This window comes from Anolis sagrei, chromosome X, assembly GCF_037176765.1.
Source record: "Anolis sagrei isolate rAnoSag1 chromosome X, rAnoSag1.mat, whole genome shotgun sequence".
NCBI lineage: Eukaryota > Metazoa > Chordata > Lepidosauria > Squamata > Dactyloidae > Anolis > Anolis sagrei.
In genome coordinates this window covers 50767430-50774770 of record NC_090034.1, presented here as the reverse complement: position 1 = coordinate 50774770, position 7341 = coordinate 50767430, and the positions used below count along the sequence as shown (strand labels likewise).

The 7341-nt window shown below is 46.0% G+C and overlaps 1 non-coding gene across 1 annotated transcript; it reads left to right on the top strand.

Moving 5' to 3' along the window:
* Positions 1-1986: 1986 nt before the first annotated feature.
* LOC132782208 (U6 spliceosomal RNA) lies at positions 1987-2093 on the top strand. Its single transcript, XR_009632045.2, has one exon. It is a non-coding gene; the product is annotated as a U6 spliceosomal RNA (small nuclear RNA).
* Positions 2094-7341: the final 5248 nt, after the last annotated feature.

The following is a 7341-nucleotide window of genomic DNA, read 5'->3' as shown; positions in this document are numbered from 1 at the left end:
GACTCTGGCCCAATTTACCTGTCCGAACGGATTCTCCCCTATGAACCATCTAGGTTGTTAAGATCGTCTGGAGGGGCCCTGCTCTCAGTCCCACCACCTTCGCAATCGCGTTTGGTGGGAACGAGGGACCGGGCCTTCTCGGTGGTGGCTCCTCGGCTTTGGAATTCCCTTCCACCAGAGATTAGATCTGCGCCCTCCCTCCTGACCTTTAGAAAACTAATAAAAACCTGGCTTTGGAATATGGTTTTTGAGGATTGAGTCAATAACCCTTGTCCACATGGAAGGATGGTGATGAATTGTGACTGTATTGACAACTTGGCTTGTGTAATGTGATGATAACAATGTTTTTATTGTACTTATATTTTAATGTATGATGATGATGCATTGTGCTGTTTTGTATATTACTGTATATGAACACATGTTGTGAACTGGCCTGAGTTCCTCCTCAGAGGTGAGAAGACCGGTATATAAAACTTCTAAATAAATAAATAAATAAAATAAACCTAACAACCCAATGTATGTCCTTCATTCAAAAAATTGGTTTTTGTCATTTGGGAGTTGTAGTTGCTGGGATTTATAGTTCACCTATAATCAAACGGTTCTGACCCTACTTACCTCTCAGAACGGATCTCCTCCTATGAACTGGCTAGAACACTAAGATCATCTGGGGAGGCCCTGCTCTCTGTCCCACCTGCATCACAGGCACGCTTGGCGGGGACGAGAGACAGGGCCTTCTCAGTGGTGGCCCCTCGGCTGTGGAACGCCCTGCCTGCAGATATCAGATCGGCTCCCTCCCTGCTGGCGTTCCGGAGGAAAGTGAAGACCTGGCTGTTCGAACAAGCATTTGATTAAACAGTGTAATTGAACATAGGAATACGGAATAATGGATGATGAGACTGGATTCTGATTTTACTGTTGAGGCACTAATTATTGTTATTCTGATGTTAATGATTTATGTTACAATTGTTTTTAACTGCCCTATACTTGTCTTGTGATGTTTTGTATCGATGTTGTTCACCGCTTTGAGTTGCCTGAGGGCTGAGAAAAGCGGTATAGAAATAAAGTAAATAAATAAATAAATAAAGAGCATTCTGAACTTCACCAATGATGGAATTGAACCAAACGTGGTACACAGAACTCCCATGACCAACAGAAAATACTGGAAGGGTTTGGTGGGCAGTGTCCTTTGGTTTGGGAGTTGTAGTTCACCTACATCCAGAGGGCACTGTGGACTCATACAATGATGGACCTGGACCAAACTCTATATGAATACTCCATATGCCCAAATGTGAACACTGGTCGAGTTTGGGAAAAATAGAATCTTGACATTTGGGAGTTGTAGTTGCTGGGATTTATAGTTCACCTAAAATCACAGAGTATTCTGAACCCCACCAACGATAGAAGTGGGCCAAACCTCCCACACAGAACCCCCAGGTGGGCCACAGCAACGTGTGGCAGGGAACGGCTTGTATATTTTAAAATTATAATAATACTATTTATGTATTGTGGAAAGCTTTGATGGCTGGAATCTCTGGGTTGTTGGTTTTTTCAGGCTATATGGCCATGTTCTAGAGGCATTGTCTCCTGACGTTTCGCCTACATCTATGGCAAGCATCCTCAGGAATGGTTTTGGAATCTTTAAAAAGAATGCTTGGGGGCTGCGATTGGGAACCGGAAGTAATGATAGGACACTTTTGTCTTACCTCTTTGACATCCACGAAAGGCCCTTACTTCCAAAAGCAGGCTTCCCATGATGCACTATTTCCCCCCCCCCCAACCCCGGTAGTCTTATGAACTTTCCTGGTTAATTTTGCATACTATTTTATTCTAAAACGTCATTTTTAAATAGAGGAAGCATATATGGATTGCTCCAAAGTGTGAGAAATCTACGTCTAATCAAAGAATAAATGCCTAGATATGGTCACTATCACCTAAATGTTTCTGCAGGATAAGCGTTTATATATGGATGTGTGAAAAGTAGTATTTGTGCTTGCTTCGGCAGCACATATACTAAAATTGGAACGATACAGAGAAGATTAGCATGGCCCCTGCGCAAGGATGACACGCAAATTCGTGAAGCGTTCCATATTTTTTCACTTTTGTACATTTATGGGTTGAATGAATGCTGCACAGGCCATTATTGTTATTATACACGTAAATCTGCAAAATTGCCCTTGTATTCACCCTATTTTTAATAATTATTATCATTATTATTAATGTATTATCATTATTATTTATATATTATTCTATTTATATATTATATTATATGATTTAATGGTATTTCTTATTAATAATCTATTATTCTATTTATTGGGAATGTGCTGTGGATACAGGGTGAACTATAACTCTCATGTGGGTGGGTCAGTTCCCCAAACCCCTCCAGTATGTTGGTCACTGGGAGGGGGATCTGTGTGCCAAGTTTGGTCCAGGTCCATCATTGGTGGGTTTCAGAATGCGCTCTGGATGCACAGTGAACCACAACTCCCATGTGAGTGGGTCTGTCGTCATCACACCCACCCCTCCATTATGTTCTGTTGGTCATTTGGGGTCTGTGTGCCATGTTTGGTCCAGATCCGTCACTTGTAGGGGTCGCAGTCGTCTGTGAAAGCAAGTGAAGGTACTGAAAATCCCATCATCCTTAGTCAGGGGCGGCTCGTCCATTATGCGAAGTAAGCGGTCGCAGAACACTTTTTTTTTTTTGCCAGGGGCGCAGAGGCTCCTCTGTAAATGCCCCTCGACCACCACTTGAGGAGCGCCCCCTCAGCTCACAACAGCCCTAGCAGTCCGGGGGGAGCCTCGGCTTTCTTGCTTCGCTGCCAGGTGATCCTCTTCCCAAGGGGCCGGGCCCTTGAGCCTCGCCTATCCCCTCTCGTTCCTGCTCCACCCGGCCACCGGGTGTGCGAGCAGAGCCGGCACTCAATCGTTCTCCGTGTTCGATCCCTTCCCCATGACCGGCTCCCTTTCCCGATCCCCCGGCGCTCCACCCGCCTCCTCTCCTCTCCCCAATCCACAGGTGGTCCAAGGGGCAGAGCCGCCACGCCTGGCCCGCTTCGGGTCCAGAGGCGTGTCTGAAGACCCCAGCGTGCACACCAAAAGTCGCCTCTTCTCCTGACTTTCTCTTCAGCCATTGGGACCAAGAGAGAGAGAGAGAGAGAGAGAGAGAGAGAGAGCCCCTCCGGCTGGAGGTATCTCCCACCTCCGCTCCCTCCTTTGTTTTTGCGCCTACCTTCAGAAAAGGTGGGCTTCTCCACCTCTCTCTCTCTCTCTTGGTCCCAATGGCTGAGGAGAAAGTCAGGAGAAGAGGTGACTTTTGGTGCACACGCCGGGGTCTTCAGGCACGCCTCCGGACCCAAAGCGGGCCAGGCAAGGGAGCAAGTGCGGCAAGTGTAGTTATTATTATTATTATTATTATTATTATTATTATTATTACTTTATTTGTACCCCGCTAGCATCTCCCGCAGGACTCGATGCGGCTTACATAGGCCAAGGCCTCAAAACACAATACAACAGTACAATACCTAGCGCAAATTAAAACAGTTAAGCAGAAATAAACAACAGCAATAACAATACATCAAAACATCAAGACAATATAAAACTGGACCAGGCCAGAAAATGGGTACAAGATTAAAAGTGCTGATGTGGGAGGAGGTATGTAGGATTATAAAGTAAGTGCGGTGTGCAGTGATCTTAGTTCTATAAAGTGCTTCTAGGACTTGGTATTGGAGGTTCCAATACTGGGATGTATAGTTCACCTACAATCAAAGAGCATTCTGAACTCCACCAATGATGGAATTGAACCAAATATGGCACACAGAACTCCCACGACGAACAGAAAATATATATCAATAATTGGTTTGGGGGGGGGGCAAAATACTGTTTGCTTACCGTTGAAAATTACCTAGGGCCGCCTCTGTCCTTGGTCCATCCTCCCCCAGCTCATGTAAAGTAGGTCATGGGGGGTCTGTGTCCCAAGTTAGGTCCAGGTCCGTCATTGGTGGGCATCGCAGTAGTCTCAGGAAGTGCGTGAAGGTACTACAAAACCTATCATCCTTGGTCCATCCTCCCGCAACTCTCACCAGGATGTAAGGTGGGTCATAGGGGGGTATGTGTGCCAATTTTGGTCCAGGTCCATCATTGGTGGGTGTCAAAGTGGTTTCAGAAAGTGAGTGAAGATACTGCAAGTCCCATCATCCATGATCCATCCTCCTCCCAAAGAGTGATGGGGGAGGCAGTGGGTGGGGTCATGCAAATTCCACACCAATGGAGAGAGAGAAATGAACACTGGGATGTTTGTGGTGGAGGGAACACATGAAATCTAGGATGAAATAGTCCTCATATGAAAGCCTTAACTTGGTTGGTGGGCAGTATGGTGTTGTGGAGGACATTGGCAGGGCTCTTGGACATGTTCATGGCGCTCACTATAACTTGCAATGCCATTGAAGGGAGGGCCTTTAGTGTCTCTTGAGTAGTGGGAGCTAGAGCTGTTTGTGGAAGTGGGAGCTTGTCTGTGTAAGTGGACACTCCAGCCACACATACATATTTTAACTTTTATTGTGTGTATAGATTTATTTATTGGGCCGTACATCCATGTCTGACCAAATATGTCTCATTGGCAAGAAAGTAAACTTGGCTCTCCCTCATGTGTTATTTGGCCCCGCCTTGCCAATCCAAACAAGCTTCTGTGCCTGCAGTTTATGCATCAGAGTACTCATTGCTTAGTAACTTCGTGTTTCCCATATTGAATACCGATATGTATCCTCGCTTCCATCGCGTTGCTCTTTCCTTCGATCCGTCGGCAGGAAAACAACAACGACCCCGTGTAAGGAGAGGCGCCACAATGATGGCGGCAGAAGCATCCCGTTTGGAGGTTGATGGGATTCGGGAGGATGATTTGGAAGAAACGTGGGCACCCGCTTTTCCTGATAACCCTCTGGAGAATCGCTCCTCAGCTCCAGAAAAGCCAGTGGTGAAAACCATCCTGGTTGACCTGAGACCCATCTTGGAGAAGGTCATGGAGGCCTCGTCTCTGGGGCAGGAGGAAGAGGCGGAGATGGATGATGACCTCGCCGATGGTGGGGAATGTCTCGATGGCACAATGTTTGGATCCAACAGCAGAGATATTGATGGCACCATGCTTGGATCCAATTGTGGAGAACGTCTTGACAATGGCAGACAATGTCTCAATGGCACAATGCTTGGATCCAATGGCGGAGAATATCTCGATGGCACAATGCTTGAATCCAATGGCAGACGTTTCAGTGGCACAATGCTTGGATTCAACAGTGGAGAACAACTCAATGGCACAATGCTTGGATCCAATGGCAGATGTTTCGATGGCACAGTGATTGGATCCAGCAGCGGAGAATGTCTCGATGGCACAATGCTTCGATCCAACGGTGAAGAGCAACTCAACGGCACAATGCTTGGGTCCAACGGCGGAGAACGACTTGACGGCAAAATGCTTAGATCCTGTGGTGAACGTTTTGATGGGTCAGTGTTTGAAACCAATGGTGGAGAACATCTCAATGGCACAGTGCTTGGATCCAATGGCAGATGTCTTGACAGCACAATGCTTGGATCCAATGGTGGAGAACATCTTGACGGCACACTGCTTGGATCCAATGGTGGACAACATCTTGGCAATGACAGAAAACATCTTGATGGCACAATGCTTGGATCCAACAGTGGGGAACGACTCAATGGCACAATGCTTGGCCCCAAAGGCGGAGAATGTCTTCATAACACAATGTTTGGATCCAAGGAAGAAGCCCTCCATCTGGAAATTCCACCGCCTTCCAGAGTAGAGAACCCCTTGAAACCTTTCAGCAATATCAAGGCCCTGAAGGAAAGCCAACCAAAGAAGAGAGAGTCCACAGAGCTTCGGAAAACCACCATGCCATCCGCGGTGATGCTTGAACCAAAGCTCAGTCCTCCATCGTTCCTCCCCAAGATTGTGACAAAGCTGGAGACAGAAATCTCAACCGAACGGGTGAGAAACTTCTCAAATTTTTGGGAGTGAGCAAAGTCCCACTCTCTCAGGGAAAGGCAAGCTTCCTCTGAATACTGCAGGCTCGGTTGCAAAGCAGAGCCAAAATGGTGAGTTGGCATACCCAAAAGACAGCAATACTTCATTTTTTCTGTCTAATCTGCAGACTACGGCCCCATCTCCGGATTTCGAACTTCCCACACATCTTCTCCTTCGGAGACTGGAGGAGACAACAACCAGCGACAGCCACCTTCTCATCACACAAACACTGAATCTGTTGCGGGATGAACTTTTGCTGGACGAAAGGTAAGGAGACAGTGGTCGTGTGTCTACACCAGGGGTCTCAAACTAAGGCCTGGGGGCCGGGTACGGCCCTCCAAGGTCATTTACCTGAAAGCACACAACAACAACAACATCAACATTCCTATCTCATCAGCCAAAAGCAGGCCCACACTTCCCATAGAAATGCTAATACGTTTATATTGGTTAAAATTGTTCTTCATTTTTAATTATTGTATTGTTTTAAGTGTATTTGCACTACAAATAAGATATGTGCAGTGTGCATAGGAATTCATTCATGTTTTTTTCAAATTATAATCCGGCCCTCCAACAGTTTGAGGGACTGTGACATGTCCCTCTGTTTAAAAGTTTGAGGACCCCTGGTCTACACTGTAGTGTTAATGCAGTTCAGTATTACTTTCACTGCTATGGCTCAAGGCTATGGAACCCTGGGAGCTGTCGTTCGACAAACCGAAACTACAACTCTCCAGAAAAAGAGGTATATTGTGAATATGTCCTTAGATTGCTCTCTTTTCCCCCCATGTTCTTGCTAGGGAGAAGCCAATTTGTTTCCCTGAGCTTCCGCGGATCCAGCCCACTTTGAAAGCCAGGAACAGACGCATCAATACATTCCCCTGGAAGCACTACCAGTCTTTCCATGAAGAACTCCCAGACCTCTGAGTGGCTCCCAAAGCTCTCCTTGGGAGTCATAGACCTTCTAAGGGACAAAAGCAGTAGCTGTGTTTCACGTTTGTTTATTAGACATGTTTTAGGTTAAGGCCACTGCTTTAGTTGTGTTAGTCTTCTATGTTAGGAAAATCTGATTGTGGTTTTGTGTGGGTATTTTCTGAATTATTTTCTGAATTAAAGTAACCACATTTTTTCATTCCCCCATATAAACATCTCTAAAAGTGGGGTGCATCTTAGAATTGCAAAGTGTGTGTGTCTGTCTAGGTATGTGTGTATATATATATCTTTCTGTGTGTGTATGTATGTAGTATATATGTATGTATGTGTGTGTGTGCTGGCATATTACTAGCTTGGGGACCTGGCGTTGCCCAGGTTATTTGAAAAAG